Below are 22,529 nucleotides of genomic sequence, written 5' to 3' on the forward strand. Positions count from 1 at the left end.
AAAAGTGAGCTGGGCGGTGTCACACGGTGGCTCAACACAGAAAAAAAGAACGCTCCAATCGACCAATCAGGTGCGAGATGAAACCCTATGCTCGCCTGTGATTGGATGGAACGCCTGTCAGTGTGTGGTTCGGAGGGGGCGGGGCTTGTGCAGCTGCTGGAGTGTTGTGATTGCAGTCTGGCTTCAGTCTTGTCACAGTAGTGAGGGGCGCCTTTTCGCTGCTCTGGTGCTCTGGGAATACTAACCATTTTTGGCGAAGAAAAACTAGCTTTAACTAACATATTCATTGTGCTTTTTTTAGCACCCTCACTTTAACCTGCGTCTCTGCTCAAACGGACGACGAATATATGTGTTTTTTTTTTTTTTATCCATACGTGGAGCTACGAAGGAAACAATAAAAGGTAAGAAGTGCTTGCTTGGCTTATAGTTGGGGAGAGACTTTGCGATGCTGCTGCTGCTGCTGCTGCTGCCGCCGCTGCAGCTGCACTCACTTTGCTCATTAAAGAGTCTCATGCTTCAAGTTTGCCACAGCAGAGATTATTTAAACTGTGTGCATCGCTTTTAAAGCTGCACACATATAAACTCACTATATATTTAACGTCTTTTTTGACCCCAAACTCTTCCTTCACTCTCTGTCAATTGAATTCGAGCACCCAGAGAAGCCGCCTATCTCTCACTATTTTTCCTCCTCTTGTGTGTGTTTTTTTGGGGAGTGTTGGACATTTTCACACTGCGGATGAATATCAGTAATTGCGAACTCATATCAGCTAAAGGTTACAGTGATTTTTGCGAGCTGTTAAATGCATTTTGCACCCTTCTACATCCGCGCTGTGGTCGGGCTGGTTTTTTGACACACAGTCGCAGATTTCTATACATGCTTTGTCTCGGCTGCAACTCATTATTATCAATTCCTGCAACAATGAAATCATATTTTCTCTTCATATTGATTGTTATTGGAGTCGTCAGCAACTTATCACGAATTAACAGCTGATAAGGCGTCTGTTTTTGAGTGGCATCTTGCCCAAAGACACTAATTGAATTTGGATACTCTGCTTTATTTGGCATCGGGGAAACAACACTCACTGTGTTTCTTCAGGGCTAGTTTGTGCGAAGAAAATGAACATCTAATAGTGGGTGAAGGAGGATTTGCTCCCTTTTCTTAACTAGGAGATTACATTAACAAATCAATTTAAGCTTGCGTGTGCCTTGAGGGAAAAAAACAGCGGTTGCGTGACTGGTCGATTAAATTGCAACCTCATATTTGCCTCTCCATTTGCATAGATTTTTACCTGCTAAAATATGCTTACTTCAGCTGCAGCCCTGTCTAATTGCCAAACTCGGAAAAGGGGGAGAAAAAAAAAACCGATGAGCTCATTGTTCTAACAGGTTTCTGCTCTTGCACGCAGAGCTCCAGCAGCAGTCAGTATTGGACCTCAGCATTGCCAACAATGCACAAAGAAAGAAGGAGAGGGAGAGAGAGATTAGAAAACCTGTGTTTTTCTCTCATTACATTCCCAGGAGTCGCTGGTGGTGGTTATTTATGTTGAAATAGATGCTCGGAGCTGCTCTTGAGGCATCCTCTGCAAGAAATAGGGGGCTATGATTTGTCTCAGCCTGTTGTGCATTAGCCCTCACGTCTCCCTCAGTGGGTGTTCAGTTTCAGTTGAGGCTAGGAACATTTCAACAATAAATAAATCTCTTTCTGTGCACAAATAGACTAGATAGACGAGACCATTACTTTTTTTCTCCCCCAACTGTGGCCCTGTTGAAAGGTAACATGCGCCCTCTTGCCTGACTCAAAGGCAGCTTGCTTCTGTTGTTCCTTTGTTGTTTTTTTTTGCTCTGATCCTGCAAAACTTTTGAAGGCAGTTTTTAAAAGAAAAGATGGTCAGCTTAAGGGTTACATTGCCTTGATTGAACAGCGTTGAGAGTGTGCGCCTCTTGTTTTGGCTGCCACAGGAGGGGAGCATCATGCACTTCCTGCTCCAGCCTGGTCAGATGTTTTAAGTGGAGACAGCGTGGTCGGATCTTGTGATTTTCTTCGGTTTTGTCTCGTCTGTGCTCCCCTCAGCTGCTGCAGTGATATCACAGGATGGAGAGGCAGGCCACTGATGGCTTGCGGTTTCCCACCGCAGTTGTACAGTGACTTAGCACTCTGTGCAGCTCAGAGGACACTGCGATGTGGTCTCAGGTTATTTTATTTGACATGTTGCTGCTGTGCTGACAGGGAGAGGTGCTGCTGGAGTCTGTCTTGTGCAACCAGCATGTTTGTCTGTGCTCCTTCCTTTTTTATATACTATACATAGTGCATACAAATCTATATTCAACCCTCGTTTGTGGCAGTCTCCCACGCTCACAATCAGCTCCTCTGTGTTATTTTTTTCTCCTCCTCTTTTTCACACAGCACCATTAGGAAAAGTCACATTCTGCTGACGAGCGAGTTACAGTCACACAAAAAAAATGTAAGAGAAAGAGAGAGAGAGAGCAAAGTACCAGCAGTGCATTCATTTTCTCGTCACCGCTGAAAATTGCTTGCTCTTCGTCCGGCTGTCATTTTCAGGCCCTGAAAGGTGCGTCGCTCAGTTAGCATGGTTAATGGTGCATTTAGCCCAGTGTGTAATTTTATTTCCGATTTCCATTTCGGCGCTTGCTTTTAGTTTGAAATGACAAGAGGCCCCGATGGAGGGGCCCCCTGTGTGCAGATGGCATCTTCCTAATGGTCCTCAGGGTAATGATGTTTGAAATAGGCTCCTAACCAGGGCCGAGGACTGTGGCGCTGGGGGATGTTCGGCAGGCCCATTTCCATTTTCATCATCGAGATAAAGTGCTCAATATCTGAACATAGCTACATATAACACTCATACACAAGCGTACGCATAGTTGGCTTGCAGTTTGGATTGGCCAGAAGGGAAAAATGGGAAAACGTCGCTGGGATGCATGAAGACACGATACATTAAATCTTTAGTTGAACTTGCAGTTGCTGAATTGCTCCACTCTCGCTCATTTCCCCCCCATTTCAAGCTCAGTGGAACTCGAGAGCATCGGATAATATTTTTCGGGCTGTTGTTGTGGCACCTCGACAACAGTGATTTGTCTGAAGTGTCTCAGACTTCAAGCACACGGCGGCGTTTTGCAGCAGCCGAGGTCTAAAGAACGGGCCGGCTCAGCGCTGCGCTTCAGGAAGCAACAGTTAATCTCAGCTCCTCATCCACGACATATGGGACTTTGTTTGGCCCTGCACCTGAGAGAGGCTCTGGTCTGTGGCACCTCATATTTCATTTTTATAATGGCTGGTTACCCGTAGCAACGGGGCGGCCAATGAGAGCCCCGCTTCTTGAAGGGGATGGTGGAGAAAGTGTGAAGAGCTCCAAGGCTGTGTCCCTCCACCCCCCCCTTCACTCCTACCCCCCTTTTCTGGCTGGTTGTGTCCAGTGAAGGGTGTGGGACCCCTGGGGAGTGAATTATTACCTGTCAGCCCCACAGGCTCCCCTCCATCCATAATCCAGGGCTGACACAGCGCAGGCCTGTCCAGGCTATCTGCTGAGACCACCAGGCCTTGGCCTCCAGGTCTGGCCCCGTTTGGCCACAGCCGGTAAGAAATCACATTAACATGTTGCATCAAGCGTTACAAATGGGAAGGTTAAGAATAGCAGGCAGACCTGTCTCATGGCTTGTGCAGCATGGATGAATAGGATCCTCCATCATTCTTCTGACTGGATGTTTTTTTGTTTTTTTTCTTTAATTGAATAGTTTGCATCCACTTTTCCAACGGAGCAGAAACGGCTCAGTTACAGCACCCGGAAGAAAGGTTTTGCTGATTCAGAGCCCAGTATCTCTCAGGTATATTGGCCTGCATGTGTTTTAAAGTTGCCTGTGGCACAGACATAACGTACACTGCCATGATTGAGGTTTTATGGAAGTAAAGGTGAATACAATGAGTGTTTTTAGCACAGAATTCCTTTTTTTTTCTCCCACTAGTCCAATCATCCGCTATTAGATTTGAATCCTTGGCAGGCTTGTAATTACTTTTGATTCCAAAAACAGGCGTGCAGCAGCTTCCCCGCTGTGGCCCCGGTGCGGTTAGTGCACGACTGGAAATTATAGCCGAGCTGATGAGTGTGTAAATTTTGGGAGGAAAAGCTTGGAGTTCAGTGAAAGGCTAGAGGCAGAAAGAAGAAGGAAAAAAAAAAAAAAAGATGGCGGGAGGCGGCAGACCACAAACTGGACAAGTGACAGGCCTCGCTCCGTCCATCCAGACTGGCTGTCTTCCTGTGGTTTTGTCGAGCTGCTCTTCAGAAACGTTAACCCCTTGTCGAACACGGGCTGGGGCTCCGCCTGCCAACCCGCCGCGGCCGCAAGCAGCGCAGCAGGAACACTTGGATGATTGTCTGTTCCGCTTCATGAAGCACGGTGGCTGGAGTCCAGCAATTACAGGGGAAAATTTAACCTGTGGCTGTGGCAATGTCTGCAAACTGCCTCAGATTGATATTTTTAGGTCGGAGAGGGTCTTACAGCACATGAGGGAATCTTTGTTAAGATCTGAAACCTCAGCTGTTGTATGTTTTTCTTCTTTCTTTTGAGGCTTTTTCTCCTTTTGTCTAATTTCCGTGTAAAGTCACGCACCGAGGTTTCTGTGCTTTTTGTTTGTGGTTTTTTAAAATGCTGCCGTCAGTTTCATAATAGCCTACTTGTAGATTTATGTCTTTTCTCTCTCTCTCTCTCTCTCTCTCTCTCTGCTTTATGAGTTTCCCTTCACATGAGAAGAAAGAGTACCTGCACATACAGTAGTATAGACACGTGCACACTTTGATTTGTGTAAGAAGGATGTGCACGCTACCCACAGGGCAGCTTTGGAAGCAGCCTGCACAACACAAAAAAAGGATCCCTCATGAAAGGAGAGAAAATGAATCATCCAAAAAATGAATTCTTGTCATTTTTCATGCATATTTTACATGAAGAAGTAGCTAATGCGGCTTCATATGTGCATGGATTTTCATTGTCTTCAAGGATTATTAGCTGATGACTCAGTGCAAAGATCTTCCAAAAACTCCCATTCAGCCACATCAACTCAAAATCCTCCAGAATCCAGTTCATTTTAAACCCCCCGTACCAATCAGTAGCATAAAATGAACTCCCCTACAGATTACGGTGGAGTCGGCATCCCAACGCGTGTAGAGCACAGAAACCTCTAACTTGGATTCTCCTCGCTTCTGTGTTTAATAGAAGGAAACGCCTGGAATAAGGAAACAAGTGTCTCTGTAAATAGCCTCTGGCCGTACATACAGTTATTGATTGGTGAAGTCTTTAGTTGGGTGGGCAGGGGCGATGCAAAAGTGCATTGGTTTGTTGCTCCAAATGATCTCTTAATCACTTCATAATGAGGGCAGAGCTCTTGCATCATTGATTAGCCAGCCAGGCTGAAAGTGGAGCAAACGGCCCCCCCACCCTCCCTTCTTTCCCCCATGACTTCCCAATCTCCTGACCCTCATGCTGTGCTATCAAAGTTTTTCAACATAGGATTTAAAATTTCTCACAGCAGTATACTGTGTTGTGCAATGGTCCAAAAACGTCCTCACACACACCTCCCATATTAAAGCCTGGACACTGTTTCTCTTGTCCATCCTGTGCTGAGTCGCAGTACATTCAGAGATAATGAAGATGATGTGAGACGACACTGGAAGAAAAAAAAATAAAAAGATGCTTTGTTGGCTCTAATAAACATGATACAGTAGAAAATGAGGTTAAGTGTTAATGCTGACAGGAAAATAGTTTGTGGCACAAACAGTTTGACCTGAAACATGAGTGTCAACATGATGAGTGCATGGAAGAAAAACTCACACACACACAGCGGTATAGTATATATGTATCTGCTAATGCCTCTACATCCCTTAAAATACACATGAAGGGAAATACCAGGAGGCATTAATGTGTTATTCAACTCTATTTTTAAGTATGTTTATTAGAGCCCGGCCGATATATGGGTCAGCTGATATTGGCCGATAACACAGATATATCAGTATATCAGCTTATATGTTGTCCTATATTTGACCAAATACCCCAATATCATGATAATATTGTAGGGATGACTATTGGTGCTTTCGCCCAAAGATTACATCACTTTACTGTAATTCAGCCTTTAAAACCAGGAAAAAACAACCGTATTACAATATCCAAATTCTCAGACAATATTTAGTCTCATATCATGATATTAATATAATATGGATATTTTGCCCAGCCCTAGCTGATATATATTAAAGATTTATTTTTAGGGCATTTTTGGCCTTTATTTGAAAGTACTTTGCTGATATTAGTAAAGTCATAAATGCATCAATTTATGTTTAATTGATTCTTTTTCTTAATTCTAGCCCAATATATACCCAATGTTTTTTATTAATAGTTATAAAGAGTTTGGTCTTGACCTGCTCTGTGTGTAGAGATGACTTTTGTTGTGATTTGGCACTATATATATATATATATATATATATATATATATATATATATATATATATATATATATATATATATATATATATATATATATATATATATATATATATATATATAAATAGAGATTGATTGTTAAGTATTAAATTGACAGTGAACCTTTACTGATTCAGTGCACTGATGTCATTTTATACAATAAAGTTTATTGTCAAACTGTAGAATATCATGCTTTCATTACATATCTTTGTCATCTTAAATCTTTTGTATATAAGATTATTGAATGATGTATTTATTAGAATATGTTTGACATCCTAATATCAGTATCGGTATCGGTCAGGCTCTAACTTTTATAGTTTATAGCAGATTATTTATGTTCTCTGTCTGCAAACAAACATCTAGAGGTTCTGTTCTCTCAACGTTACTCAGAGTCATAATGTATTATTAAAGGTTTATTATCCTTATCCGTAGACGTGGAGGAGTCATTTATCATATGTTTAGAGTATTTGATTCATTCTGGATATTAGCTTTATTGATTTCCTTTGCTAGTTTTTGCTGTTTGCTGTTGTTTAGTGAGCTCTGTACTGAAGCACTACGGGAGCCTCAGGTTGGTTGAGATTGGCAGGTGTAGGATTAGCAAGCTTCTCTGAGAGGGTTTAAAGTTTTTTTTTTTTACCTTGGTAAGAAAGGCAGCCATGATTTCTTTGTTCTTCAGAGAAATGTAAATACATGTAGAGCACATGTGTTAAACTCAGGGCCTGCGGGAGAGCTTGTAAAGATTATAATCTGTGTAACAGAGTTACTGTGTTGATATGTATTAATGTGTGTTTGTTTAACCCTCCTGTTGTCCTCAAGTCAAGGAAGGAAGGAAAGGAGGGAGGAAGAAGGAAGGAAAGGAGGGAGGGAGGGAGGGAGGAAGGAAGGAAGGGAGGAAGAAGGAACGGAAGGAGGGAGGAAGAAGGAAGCAAAGGAGGGAGGAAGAAGGAAGCAAAGGAGGGAGGAAGGAAGCAAAGGAGGGAGGAAGGGAGGAAGAAGGAAGGAAAGGAAAGGAGGGAGGAAGAAGGGAGGGAGGGGGAAAGGAGGGAGGAAGGAAGGAAGGAAGGAAGGAAGGAAGGAAAGGAGGGAGGAAGGATGGAAGGGAGGAAAAAAGAAGGAAAGGAGGAAGGAAGAAGGAAGGAAAGGAGGGAGGAAGAAGGAAGGAAAGGAGGGAGGAAGGAAGGAGGGAAGGTTATGGGGAGGAAAGAAAGAGAGAAAGGAAGGACAGAAAGAAGGAAGAAAGGAGGATGGAGGGAGGAAAGAGAGGAAGGAAAGAGAGAGGAGGGAGGAATCACAGACGGAAGGAAGCAAGGGAGGAAAGAAGGAACAGTCGTGGTCAATTTGACCCGGTAGGACGACACAAAGGTTAAAGGTCATCTCAGGTGATCAGTAATCACCTGCCTGAGTCTAACATCTGTGAGAATGAGGCAGCTTCATGGTTACGTAGCATTTACAGGACTCATACATGCATTTCATGTCTTCTATCCTCCAGTGAACATTGTATGAATTCAATTTCAAACACAAACTTTACTATATCACATGTATTGGTAACATAGTAAGTTTCATCCATATTGCTCGCCTCTACTGAAGCGCTATCTTTTTCCTCCATCTCCATCGCTAAGCGTTTTTCTTTACTCCGACTTCCCAGAGATCAGCTTCTCAATCGAGCGGCGCCGGGCTCTACGATAACGCCCCCCCCCCCCCCCCCCTATCACAGCTCGGACTAACAGCCTAGTTACTCTCCACCAAACAAACGGTTGTTGTTGCTGCAGGAAATGTAACCATCCATCTTTGTGCCAGAGGTTATTTCCCTGGAAAGACCTACCAGACACCCAGCGTGCCTCTCACCACCTCTCCCCTCTGATTTTGGTGCATGCTCTTTAAAAAGCAGGCATTTGTCTCTCTTTTCAGCACAGGAAGTTTGTTTCTGACACATGTTCCCTCGAATCCCCAACACATCTCATCTGTTGAAATGGCCCTTTTTTTTTCTTTCTTTTTTTTTAACAGGATATTTTGGCCTTCAGCATCGTGCTTTGTCTCATCATTAGTAAAGCAACGAGCATCCTGCTTTCCTGCTTTTTCTTTTTTGGTGACACAGATTGAAATCTCCCAAGTGACGGAGTGATGAAATTGAGAGAAAACAAGGTTGATATCCAGGAATGATGAAGGAAAAACAGGAAGGCTTCATTTAAGTTGGCCCGACGTCGCCTGAGAATCTGCCGTTCGCCGTGTCTACTTTGGCACAATTTAGCTTTTTAGTCTCTTCGTTAGTCGCTTGTTTCTCAAACTTCCCCACCAGACTGTTAAATGTTAGGTTTATTTATTTAGGAGTCAGCTGCTTGCCTCAGCTTCTGCTTTGGTGCAAGTTTAAGATAAGAAAACATCTTTTTGAGTGTAATTGTGTAAAGCAGGTCATCTTATGAGCAGCATTGAAACATCTGCTGGAATTTACGTCAGAGTAAGATCTCCAGCTTAATGATTATTTTCATTATTAATTCATCTGTCAGTTTCTTTGTGATCCATTGTTTAGTCTGTGGAACGTCAAGGCTGAATGACGACAACTGTCACAAGTTTCCAGAGCCCAAATTACTGTCTGAGACTGTCTCGGTTTGTTTGAGCTCATAGATGGAACAGAAAATTTAAGTGTCAGTCATTCATTGGCATGTTTTTTAACAACAATTACAAAAAAAAAGTAGGTAGTTTCAGCTTCTTAATAGGGCCGGGCGATCTGGGCAGAATATAAAAATACAATTACCTCACTATCCGTATTGTGACAATATTATAGGGATGACTATCGGGGCTTTCACAAAATATTTGCACAATGAGATTTTTGATAATCATCAGTAATGTCGATATAATGACTAAGTAGATAAAGTCTGTTAAGCTCAGAAAATTGCACTTTTTTGTAATGCAGGCCTAAAAAAGCAGGAAAAGACACTTATTCCATTTCACCATATTACGATATCTATAAAATATCACAATATCGATATAATATTGATTTATTGCCCAGCCCTACTTCTTAATTGGGAGAAATTGCTGCTTTTCTTTCATCTAGCGAGACATCATATAGACTAAACAATCAATTGCAGCCTTATTTTGACCAGAATATACTCAAATGTATAAAACTAAGTGGAAGAAAAGTAGCACATCGTCACATCTGCAAGGTCTGGCAATGATTATTATATACAACTGATTATTTGGCTACATGTTTGGAGTTGAAATCACTGTTTTTTGGGGTTTTATTAAAGTTTTTTTACTGTCCAGGAGTGAAATCCACCAGAAAATGTACTGCAGTGAACTAAGACGACGTGTAAGGAAGTGTGCAGAGTAGTGTTGTTGTTGTTGGAGAAGTCGTTTCCGAGGTCCAAAACCAGACGTTGATGCAAAGCAATGACGGTTATGAGTGTTTTGGCAAAGTGAGACTAAGCAGGGATTGAAGAGCCCATCTGATATCTGTTTTTTTTTTTTAAAGGTTTCTCTTTTGGTAATCCGTTGCACAGCAATTGTCTGGCTTGTCACATCTTGGCTAAAGTAATTAGACTGACTGCATTAGGGGGGGAGGAAGAGGGGAGGAAGAGGAGGGTGAAAAGGGAGGGGGGGGGGTATCTGCTACTTAGTTACTATAGAAGTAATTCTGAGTTATGATCGTGTCTCATTGTTGCTTATTGCAGTTTTTCGAAATGAGAATTTTTATGGTCCTGAAACGTGAAATGAAGCAGGAAATTAAAAACCTAAGATAAGCTTTTTTTTCTTTTTTTCTTTTCTTTTTTTCCTCTCTGTCCTCTTCATCCAAAAACTGCTGCCGTCACACAGTTAATGCCTCATCATCCCAGCCCTGCTCCGCACACGCTCAGAAGGTGACAGGTATTCACATATTGAATTTAAGTGTTAAGAAGAGAAAACACTTTTTTTCTTCTTTTTCCCCCCCAAATACCCCCTTTGAAGCCTAAATGGAGCTTGACTCCGCAGTATAATGTGTCATGTGTACCTTCAATGAGGGTGGGGGAGCGCCCCTAACTGCATCTCATTTCCAAACTTTCCAAAAATAGCCCGAGCCCGTTCGACCTTGTTCCTAGTTTTAAAAAAAAAAGTTGGCCGAGTCCCGTCGCTCCTGCTGCGCTGAACCCTGGACAGCAGGAAGTGAGAGTCTCTGTGAGGCTCTAATTTTGGGTGAAAGGTTTATTGATGGTTTATAAAAACTCCTTATTGGATTCCCAACTCTCCTCCTCCTTCTCCTCCTCCTCCTCCTCCTCCTCCTCTGGCTCTTTTTATCCGATTTCTTATGCATGCACTCTGCGCTCTGCAGATAGGAATTGTGGCAGATTTTCCACAAACAACACTCGGCGTACCGTTGTGCTTAAATCTGGAATGTGTTAAATTTAGACTGAGCCACGCTGTTTTCCTTTTAACATTGAACTCTGAATCTGTGTGTTTGTGTGTTTGTAGCGTTACCTGTTTGCAGGGGTTGAGAGGATAGGGGTGTATGGGGAGGAGGAGGATGTTGTTGTTTTTTTTAATCTATGCTTTTAGCTCTCACGCTATTATTTGTGTATATTTCAGCGGGTCACCATATGTGCAGGGAATATTTGGCTCAGACGCGGGTGTAAGATAAGTCTGCTCGCCTACACTTAGCTTGGTCAATTTCCTCCATTTCTCAGAACTCCAGGCTTGTTTCCATCGAATCGAAGCTATTTTTAAACCCGGTCTTTTTTGTCGGGGGCGGGGGGAGGGGGGGGAGTAGGAGGTGGTGAGAGAGGGGGGGTTGGAGGAGGAGGGCGTATGTGGGGAATGCGGGAGTTTATCTGGGGAGGGTTTCAGTTAGTGGAATATGAATCCAAACCAGGCAACGGTCCAGCGTGAGTAAAACACACCACCCCCCCCCCCCCTCCCCCCTCCCTCCCTCCTCCAGTGCCATGAACTCTTCCCATTCCAAGTGTGTGTGTCAGTTTATTAACCATGTGTTGACTCATCCAGCAGCTGTGACTGTGGGAGAGACCGTTATTGATTCTTCATAGATGAGCGTCATGAGTCTCTCTTGAATAATTCAGATTAAAATTCTTTAAATAAATTGAAAAAGTTGTATTTTTAGACTGAAGTGTTTACACAGCAGAGATGTGTTGTTTTGAGTTGGATTTTCACCATGAATAACTTTTTTAAGACTATAAGTAGAGTGATTAATCTACTTTATTTTAACTTCTCTCATGCATCCAGTTTGGTTTGACTATTTTATAAAGCATAAAGGTTTAAATTATCATCCAATTCTTTGTTAGACCTTTTTAGCCAACTTCATTCCAACTTATTAGCAGGTTTCACACATATTTGTTGTAAATTATGGTCAACAGGCTTCATTTAAATGAAAGTATACTTCCATTTTTTGAGTTAATCTTTGAGTCCTACCAGTCAGAATTGACCCAAGGACAACAGGAGGGTTAATCTATAATGTTAAACAACTTTAACGATTATCCATCACAAGCTCTGAAAGGCCAAAGTCACACCTAACAGTCTGACACTATAATTATAGGCTGCAATTATTATTAATGATCTTTTTTTTATTATTGATTAATGTGACAATTATTTTTCTCATGTAATCGTTTGGTCCAGTAAAATATGAAGTTGTGAATTAAAAGTGACTTTGACTATTATAACTATTAATGTACTATATTACATGTGACCATTACTATCATGTATGAGGAGGAAGAGTATTAAAGGACCAGTGTGAAGGATTTTATGGCATTTAGACTTATTTTCCATGCGTGTAGGAGAATGTATGTTGGCTGTGAAACTTGTAAAAAAAAAAGGCAAATATTTGGTTTGTCCATTCTGGGCTACTGTAGAAACATGGTGGACTCCATGGAAGAGGACCCACTCTCTATTTAGATATAAAGAGTTCATTATAAGGTAACAGAAACCCAGTTATTCTTATTCTAAGGTAATTATACACTAATTAAAACATACTTATGAATATTATCCTTCCTTTCTGGCAAATCCGCTCTGCTAAATGACACTAAATCTTACACACTGCCTTTTTAAAAGCATCAAATATACAAACTTTTGACATTTTTGCTTGAAAAATCACATGAAGAGTTAATCAATAAACAAAACGGATAACTAATCGTTGCAGCTCTGCTATAATTTACAGTGATCACGTTTAAGGGACTAATTGCTAACACATGTCGAACACCTTCGCGTGGTTACACATATATAGAACGTTAATAGCGGTAAATGTACGTGACCTTTTTATCTAGATAATTGCTGTTGTGAACGCGGTCATACATGAAGAAGACACACACACACACATGGATATGAGTCATTAGTCGCTCCTTGAATCACATGAATCACACTTGAAGCGTGAGTGCTTGGAGTGCATATATGAGTTGTGATCGTTTCCATGTATGATATTATCAGTAATAGCAGTTTTTCAAGCAGGTTATTATTAGTTAAATATCTGCTGTGGATGGAGAGGGTCAAGTTGTTTGTCAGAACATTGAATCATTGTCCAAACACGGTCATAATCTCACAGTAATCAGTAATTTTTGCTATAAATATGCTGCCCTGTGATGTGGTTAGCTGTTCGGAGCTGGAAAAACAAGTTGGTGAATTTACTCTCAGGCTGTTATGTTAACTTATTTCCACCAAGACACACAACACCTCCCACTCAGTCACACGAGCCACTTCCTTTAGTCCGGAGAAGGAAGCCTCCTCCTGCCCGTTTGATCTCTCTTCATCGGTCTCCTACATTTCCTCCCTGCCTCCCCCGACTCTCTCTCTCTCCCCCCCAGAGGGCCGGTTTCTGCTGACTGATGGCATGAAACACCAACCAGGGGGTAAACAAAGCACCCACCACCAAACCATGTTATTGCTTTAATGTCACTACTCGGTGACAGGTGGCTGGGTGAAAAGAACACACACACACACACACACACACACACATACATACACACACACACACACACACACACACACACACACACACACACACACACACACACACACACACACACACACACACACACACACACACACACACAACCATACTTTCACTCTTAGGCTGAAGCTGACAGTCGCCCTCCAGCACAACACACACAGACTGCGTTGGTGTTGGTGTGAGCTTGTTGCTACAGGTACAGAGAGGATGAAAATGCCAAGAAGTCCAGTTTTGAAGGCTTTTTACAACAAAAAAACATTGCAGACTTTATAGTTCTTTGAGGCAGGATTGTAAAGCAGCTTCTCCAGAACAGTAAAACAAGCAATTTACCACAAGCTATGAAGAATCCACCTGGTTAGGATGTTTGGATGTGTTTGCTCGGACAGTGAAGTGTGTACTTATAGAGCCCTTCTCTAGTCTTTTTCTGACCACTCAAAGCACTTTTATACTACATGTCACATTCACCCATTCACACACAGATTGAAGCTAACTATTCACACACATTCATTCATCGTTGGTGCAGCTATTGGGAGCAATTTAGGGTATCTCGCCCAAAGACACATCGACATGTGGACTGGAGGAGCCGGGAATCGAACTGCTGCTCTACCTCCTGTAGTAGTAATACCTACCATAGTACTACTACTACTACTACTACTATTCCCCATACTACATACTATTATGTGTTTAAACTGACCAATATAAATGAACAAAAAACACTTAAATGCAGTGCCGCCCCTATGTAACATGAGCATCACAAGTGGAGGAGAAGGCACCAAACAGCACCTCGAAATAGGCTATAAATAGTTGGAAATAGGCTATATTCACAGATTGACACTTCCCAGATCAATAACTCGTGAAATGTTAAAACACAAACAGAGCCTCTTTCTTTCTTTTTGTAGTAAAGCAGATAGATAAATACTTTATTCATCCCTTCAATTCAGATATCCAGAAGCTCACACGCACCATAGACTGTATATAAAATGGACGTAAAATCAGTGCTTTAAGTGGAAAAAAATAAGTGCCAGTGCTCCCCTTATACAACTGTTGCCAGGTAAATTAGGCGGTGGGCGGTCGGTTCCAGCAGATCATTAAGTGATATATTCAAACACTAGAACATGATGCTCTTTTTTTAAAAGAAAATTGTTTTATTGAACTTTCCAGACAAATTATGCTTGTTAACTTGCATGTGGCCCAAGGGAGGTCTTCAGGGGGGCACCTAGAGATGGAGACCAGACATGGAGAAAATTGGAGAAGCTATGCAGTTGACAAGTAAATCAATTAAATGACATACTCCTGTGTTTGTTTCTATCATAACAAAACAGTAGACAATGACTGTCTATTATTTTAGACAGTCATTGTCATTGTGGTAATGTAGTATAGCCATAGGAATATGAGTTTCACGAATCGCAAAGAGAGAAATAGAACAGGACAGGGTACTATGAGCTCATGAGAAGTCCCGGTACGCCGTAAAAAGTCCCGGTACGCCAGAGGCTAAAATTGAGAAGTGCCGGTACTCCGTACCGGTGCGTACCGGCCCACTTAAAGCACTGCGTAAAATCCGTGACGTCACCCATTGGTTTGTGGAGTGCTGCTCGGAAGCCAATAGTTTCGGATCCGAGCAGCACCATCTTGAAAATTTCCGGTGCATGCTGGGTAAAATAAAAACACGGATTCTACTTATATGGGCATCAGGAGGAGCATGAGGCGCCCTCCTGAACCTGTGAACCAATCAACCTGTCAATCACGACGTAGCCACGCCCTAATGCATACCCTGCTTTATCGTCAAATATAAAATCAGGGAGGCCAAAATGTCCCAAATGAACATCATACTGCATTGAAGAAGGCTTTAAACTAGCGATTGAGACCATAAACACATTTTGAAAACGTTTACTGAGGTTAGAAATCAAGTGAGAAGTTGGTGAATTCTCCATTGACTTGTATAGAGACGGAAGTCCTTTTGACACCAAAATGGTCGCCCCCTGGTGGCCTTTTGATAGAATGCAGTTTTAAGTTACTTCCACATTGGCATCATTTCAGAGGACCGGAGCTCCCCGCCTGACACGCACGCACACATTAATAAATAAATACATATAAGCAGCCTAAAAACGCAATAAATATTTAAGTTACGATATGATTGTGTGAAACCGTTGAGAGGAGGAAAAATATTGTTCATATAACAAGCTACATCCAAAATAACCTCGTCCTCTGAGCTGGACACATAAAATTGGCTTCTATGTACATCTGCCTGCCTGAGATGAGAGTGCAGGGACCGTCTAAAAAGCGCAATAGCCATAAGACACACTACAAAAAACATTCAATAACTTCACTCTTTAACAGTGCTGTGTCCCCGAAATCACTTCCCATCCACCACTATACACTAATTACATGGAGAACAGCCAAATGGCCAGCAGCAGCAGCCCTGTTTAAATGCTGCCAAAGTTTATTGAAAGTCAGTTAGAGAGAGAGATGAGAGAGATGATATTTTCATTATTTTAAACACACAGAGATAATAAACAGCCGCAGAACATCTTTACACACTTTTTGCTCTTGAGGACAGATTGGAGGGATAAAACCTTTACCCGCCAAACATACATGAATAATTAACAGTACATTCTTTGTCTTTAGTCAAACTTTCACCAACTGCTTTATCCACATCACAAAATGAAGTCAAAATCAGGCGGGGAGTTCCGGTCCTCTGAAATGAGGCCAACGCGGAAGTAACTTAAAACTGCATTCTATCAAAAGGCCACCAGGGGGCGACCGTTTTGGTGTCAAAAGGACTTCCGTCTCTATACAAGTCAATGGAGAATTCACCAACTTCTCACTTGATTTCTAACCTCAGTAAACGTTTTCAAAATGTGTTTATGGTCTCAATCGCTAGTTTAAAGCCTTCTTCAATGCAGTATGATGTTCATTTGGGACATTTTGGCCTCCCTGATTTTATATTTGACGATAAAGCGGGGTATGCATTAGGGCGTGGCTACGTCGTGATTGACAGGTTGATTGGTTCACAGGTTCAGGAGGGCGCCTCATGCCCCTCCTGATGCCCATATAAGTAGAATCCCTGTTGGTTTTTTTACCCAGCATGCACCGGAAATTTTCAAGATGGCGCTGCCCAGATCCGAAATTATTCGCTTCCAAGCAGCAGTCCACAAAACAATGGGTGACGTCACGGATGTTAAGTCCATTTTATATACAGTCTATGGTAAAAATACAGTATCATCATCATAGTCTATGTAATGAATATCAAAGCTCACGTAATGAAACCTGACCAACTTTTGAACAAATTCCAAAATTACTTGGACGAAAAGCAATTTCCAACAGAAAGATTCCTACAAGAGAAATGAAATTGCATTTAATCATATCTCTTGTGTAAGTTTCATTGACTGTCTGATGGAAATCATGACTCATTTAACTAGCAACAGCCCCCCCACCATGATCTGGCGCACTTCCTGCAGCGCACTCCTCTCCCGGTGTTTGCCGCTCGTCAGTCAGAAGCCCTCTCTGATGTGAAAATTAAATGCATAGGAGAGAGAGAGAGAGAGAGGAAGAGAGAGAGAGATGGAGAGAGGCTGACTGTGCTCGGTGCCCAACATGTGCAGGAGACACAGGTCAGTTACCGCATCGAGGCAGGAAGATCTTTTTAATTAGGCTATGTTCTTTTAATTAACCAGCCGGCATAATGTCTGTGTCCATTTGTCACCCCTGCTTTGCTCAGGCGGAGTCGGGTGAATATATACCCCTCCTTTTGTCTCCCGTTGGTTCCAGAGCTCCCTGCTTTCCATTATATCCCCTCATTCACTGAAATGTATTTTTTTTCTCTCTCCCACTTCTTCTTCTTCTCTTTTTGATTAGCATTATAATACCTCATGGAGGGGAGGCGGGGGGGAAGTGGTGAAGAGCTATTGCGGGACTCCTCATCAGCCTCACTGTGTGCAAGACCGTGGTTATTATCACACTGAATGCACCATCGGTTAAACTAACATCCTGAATTCCGACATTTATCTCCAATATCATAGACCGACTGTCAATTGCACAGGGAGCACAATGGGAAAATTATGGGTTATGTCTCGCTCCTTTTTTTTTTTTTCTTTGGGAGTAAGGATCTTTCCCTGGCGTAATTACGCTATGCTAATTCTGCCCCCATCATGCACTTTCCCATGACAGCACCAAGTTTCCCAAACTGTTCACGTGTCACAGAGTCGGGTAAAAGAGAAACACGAGTGAATTAATGTGTGGGTTTTGCAGTGCCCGCCAAACTCAAGCGCATCCTTCTGTTTCTCTATTCAGCTGTAAGAAGGGATGAGGGGGTGAAGGGAGGGGGGGAGGAGGCTCAGCTGGAGCTTGTTGCCCTGTTTCCAGAGACGGGGTCGGATGCAGGTCAGGCCACCTTGAACTCCTCAGCTGGATTTATTGTGTAAAAGGTGGACAGGGTCAGGCCACGCTCCTCCCCTCAACACGAGGACTTTGTTAGCATCGGACACGGAGCAGACGCTGGCAGCGCAGACAAATCCCTGTCACGCTCTCTGTGGAGAACCCCGCTGAGGTCAGGGGTCGTGTGTTTAAGGGGGGATGGGGCAAGGGAGGGTTTCCCTGTGGCATGACCTGAATACTGATTGATTTTCTTGAGTGGGTGTCAAGGAAAAGAGAGCATTGTGCATGGTGATAGCAGGGAGAGGGGTGGGTGGGGGGGGTCAAGCAATTTTTTCCTCCCCTCCTTACCCCATGCAGCGACGTGGAGTGAGGGAATGCGGGACGAAGCGAGAGGAAACGGAGTAACAACATGCCAGACTCTTCTGCTCCACTGTGTACCTCAGCGGGTGTGTGTTTTCACTTTCCCCGAAACAAGACACTAGACCACATGTTTTCCTTTTAATAGACAGCTGAGTGGAGAAAGGGCAGGAGTGTGGTCTGTTTGCCAGATGATCACTGGGTTGTTGGCATTTGGCGGAAGACAGAAGAGCCCCCCCCTCCCCTTCCCCCGCTGACGTCCCTCTGCTGGATTTATTGCTTGTTGTTCAAAAAAATGCACAACCATGGTGGCCGTTATCAGTCAAATCAATCATGCAATTAGTGCAGTTCAAAGTGCTTTACACCATACTGACCATGGCATCATTCCTACCAGTAATAATTAGAAGAAAACAAAGCAGTGAAATTAACTCCTTCTTTTAAAAACATCTGTACAGTTTACAGCTGCACAATTTTGGGGTTTCCCAGACTTAAGCCATTATTTTACTGAGTACTATGTTATCAGAACCAACAGAAATAATGGCTAAAACAATGAAAATTTGAAAATTTGTTGCAAAATTAATGTAATCAGTCAAAATATACATGTAGAAAGTAAAACAGAAGGCTAATAAATGAGGACACAGAATTAAAATGCAAATAAAATGATAGAGAAATACAAAAAAAGTCTTAGATATTGGATATTGTGATGTCATGATATTGCATAAATGTCCTCTTTTCCTGTTTTTTAGCTGTAATATTGTTTCTTTACCCACTTGGTCATTATATCCACATTATTTATGAAAACTCATTGGGTAAATATTTTGCGAAAGCACCATGCGTTATCGATATCGAGGTATTTGGTCAAAAATATTGAGATATTTGATTTTGCCCATATCGTCCAGCCCTAGCAGACAGTGAAAAATAAGACTAATGTATGAGGATACTGAATTAAAATGTGATTAAAATCATAGAAACATTTTTTTTAAAGAGAAAAGAACAAGAAGTCTCTGTTTTTAACCTTCATAGTTTAATTCTAGAAAACTCTACACAGCGTTGAACTTAATCTTAATTATTTTCTGTCAGGGTGATCGTTCCACAAAGCCACTAAAAGTATAACAGATAGTGTTTTCACAGTAATTCTCAGAAGGTTTGACTACAGCTGATATATTATGATATTTAAGCAGCGGTGTACGGGCTCACATGTGGCTAATTTCGATGCCTTCCCAGAGGACGGCTGTAATTACGAGGAAAAAGTTAATCTGCAGTAGCACAATGCCATTTAAATGTCTCCCATCTCCTCAAGTGAAATGGAAAAGGTCATAAATAAGACTGAAACAGAGAAGTCAACCGTCACCTTCAAAAACCTGACTTTTCCCTATCAGGGCAGCTCTGATATTTGAAGCCAACTTTCCTCTGCTTGAAGAAGCATCACTTTTTTTCTTTTTAAAGGCGCCATTGCGTCCTTCAGCTGAACCTCAGAATAAAGCAGACTTTTTAAAGCTGTGTTTTTAAATTGAGATCTGATCCAGACTCGACTTGTAATCAATCGACATAATATCCCACATTTTATGCTTTTTTGGTTGGTTGATTTAAATTATTGATCAAAAGCAAAAATGTACTTTCTCACACACTTCTTCTTTATTACAGATGGATTCAAGTTATGAATATGTATAAAAAAAAAAAAAAGATTAAAGAAAAAGAAAAAGCTAACTTGGATTTTTTTTCATTAAAACCTCTTTTCAATTTCTGCATCACAAGAAAAATCGGCAGCGAAGGGATCCAAAGCAGGAAGTGCAATATTTCCCTTGGCCACAGAGTGATGGTTTCATTAAGGTGTGTCAAGAAAGACGAGGAAGAAAAAGAAGCTTAGAAGGAAAAAGAAGCAGAAGAGAAAGGAGTCTTTTTTTTTTTTTTTTTTTTTGTAAAGTGGCTGAGCAGTAATAGTGTACAGTTCTTGAGCTGTGGATGATCCAAAGAAAGAGCCTAATGCTGATTCACGGAGCAGATCGGCACCCTGGAGTTTTGATCCAGGATGATGAGCAACTAAGTCTTCCTACGTTGGGCTCAGTTGATTAATCAGACTACTGCCAGGGTAGCATTAATAAGGGGGGGGAGTTTTTTGAAGATCTCTCCCTCTAGCACTCTATTTCCCCATGCAAACCTCATCCAACTGGTACTTTTAAATATATTCAAATAAACAGTTGTTAACAAGTGCTGCTTGACATGGAGCTAATCATTCTTTCCCGGCATTCCTCTAAACACATGCGGTATGTTCTTTTGGAGCTGTTAATGGAAGCTGGCACGACCGGCGAGGTTGCGGTATCCTCACTCTCACTCTCTCTTTCCCTCTCTCTCTCTCTCTTGTCTCAGGGCTCAAATCCATTTACTCAATCAATACCAGTCATTCTGCAAAAAGTGTGAGGTTTTTGGAAAAAGTCAATGCATCCATAATCAATTTCTGCAGATTACGTTGAGTTAAAAACAAAACAGAAACACCCTGGAGGTAGCCTGAGCAAGCAAACAAGGGAAACAAACATCCGGTCCAGAGGCTGTAAGCATTGATTTGATTACGCTCCTCAGTTGTGGCTCTAAATTGTGGTTTTGACATAGTTCACATTGAAGGATAGTGTTTATGTGTTTCGTCAGCGGCCCGGGACTCGACCAAAGCACTCTCATTCTCTTTACTCGGTCAAATCAGATGAACCCAACACTGAAACACGCCAACTTCTGTTTGCACTGTTTTATGTTCAAGTCTTTCTTCACCCTTTTTTTCTCTTTTATTATAATAATAATAATAAGAAATGCAACTTGGGTTGTTTGGCACTTCTGGATTCAGCTCAGAGAACAGACTTCATTACACGAGATGTTTTTGTTTTTTGGGGATTTTAAATGGGGGCACCAATCATCAGCACAATGGGTTTTGACTTCTGAGGTTTTTGCAAAATCAGACTTTTCCAAGAGTTAAACAACCAAGAGTTCTGTGCCTCCGACTCGTTAACTCCATACAGATCAGAAAATGATGGATGACATGATTGTAGTTGATTGCCAGCTGATGCACATTACTGAAACCCTTCTTGGTGCTGCCATAAAGCACAAACACACTCGACTAAATTAATCTCAGCACGTTTAAGGGGCAATTTGTGGTCTGGGAGCTTTTATGACCGCATAGATAATCTGGAGCGTCTATTGTTCCTGTACTGGAATTCCAATGCAAACAAGTCCCTTATCTATCTTTTACTTTTTTGATGGTTTTGGGTTGTTTCCCAGGCCAGTCCAGTAAGTTCAGAGCTGATCTATATTAAGAGTTTCTACGCACAAATTCATAGTGATCAACACTCCTGCACCACTTACATAAGATATAATGACAACGTGACCAAATGGCATCAAGTTTCGTGATTGATAAAGAACTTTTAGAGTTCAGGAAGAGAGAAATAAGCTGGCGAGCTGGCTTTGACTTAACCTCAACTGAACCATCATCAGCATGTGGCTGCCAGCTGGTGTGCTTCGCTAATCCAGTCGATGCTGCCTCTGCAAGTCTTCCCCGGGCTTCTCCGCTGCTTGAAATGTGCCGGGCTTCAGGTCAAAACCTTCATCATCACCATTTGTTAAAATTTAGTCTTTTTGTACTGGTCAAGATCCAACTAGGTCATTATACTTCTCACAGCATCTCTAAAAAAACCAGCTCACTGCACGACGACCGCCAACGATCACGTCTTCAATTATTGATCAGCTGCACAGAGAGTTAGCAACCCTCACATACTGTTCATATTCCGACTCATAATTAGTCTCTACACCAATTCACATTCATAAATTCCCCTTCAATCTTTAATAAATTACATTCACAATCACTATTTTGTGGTCCAGGAGAACATTTTATAGAATATGACGATTACAACATGTTTTCAAAGGTGATTTTAACAGTTTTTTTGAATAAACTCAGGTAAATTTTGTACATTTGCATATAAAGAAATGTGTATCAGCTGCACAACATTTAAAAAATTATGCATTTTATTTCCATTTTTGTATACTGTGGGTCACAGAAATGTGTAATGGGTGTTTTTACAGCTCTGAACAGTATGCAAGGGTTAACTGAAGGCTCTACCAGGTCAATGACTTTCTAAAAAGATACAAGAAAGCACAAATATGTATGCATGATGATTTTATTCACAATTTGAATTTTGCACACCTCCTGAGGTTATGCATGAGATTTAAACCTCTGGCTTTTTCATGCTCGATGTTCAATTGAAAACTAATCAGAAGTGTCTGTATGGAGCAGGAAATTGAATACATTTACTATACATCCACGAGTCTCCTTCTTCCAAAGTGGAGAAAATTGCTCATCAAGCTCAGTGATGTTGTTAATTATTAAAAAAAAACTATAACTGTATTATTCTGTATC

At 41.7% G+C, this 22,529-nt stretch overlaps 1 long non-coding RNA gene across 1 annotated transcript in view; it reads left to right on the forward strand.

Annotated features, from left to right (window-relative positions):
* Positions 1-214: 214 nt before the first annotated feature.
* The window catches only part of LOC133984141 (uncharacterized), an 81,843-nt gene continuing 59,528 nt past the window's right edge, over positions 215-22,529 (forward strand). The window contains exon 1 of the long non-coding RNA XR_009925397.1: positions 215-401. This is a non-coding gene — a long non-coding RNA (uncharacterized LOC133984141). The remainder of the gene's footprint in view (positions 402-22,529) is intronic.

This window comes from Scomber scombrus, chromosome 7 (genome assembly GCF_963691925.1).
Source record: "Scomber scombrus chromosome 7, fScoSco1.1, whole genome shotgun sequence".
Taxonomy (NCBI): Eukaryota; Metazoa; Chordata; class Actinopteri; order Scombriformes; family Scombridae; genus Scomber; species Scomber scombrus.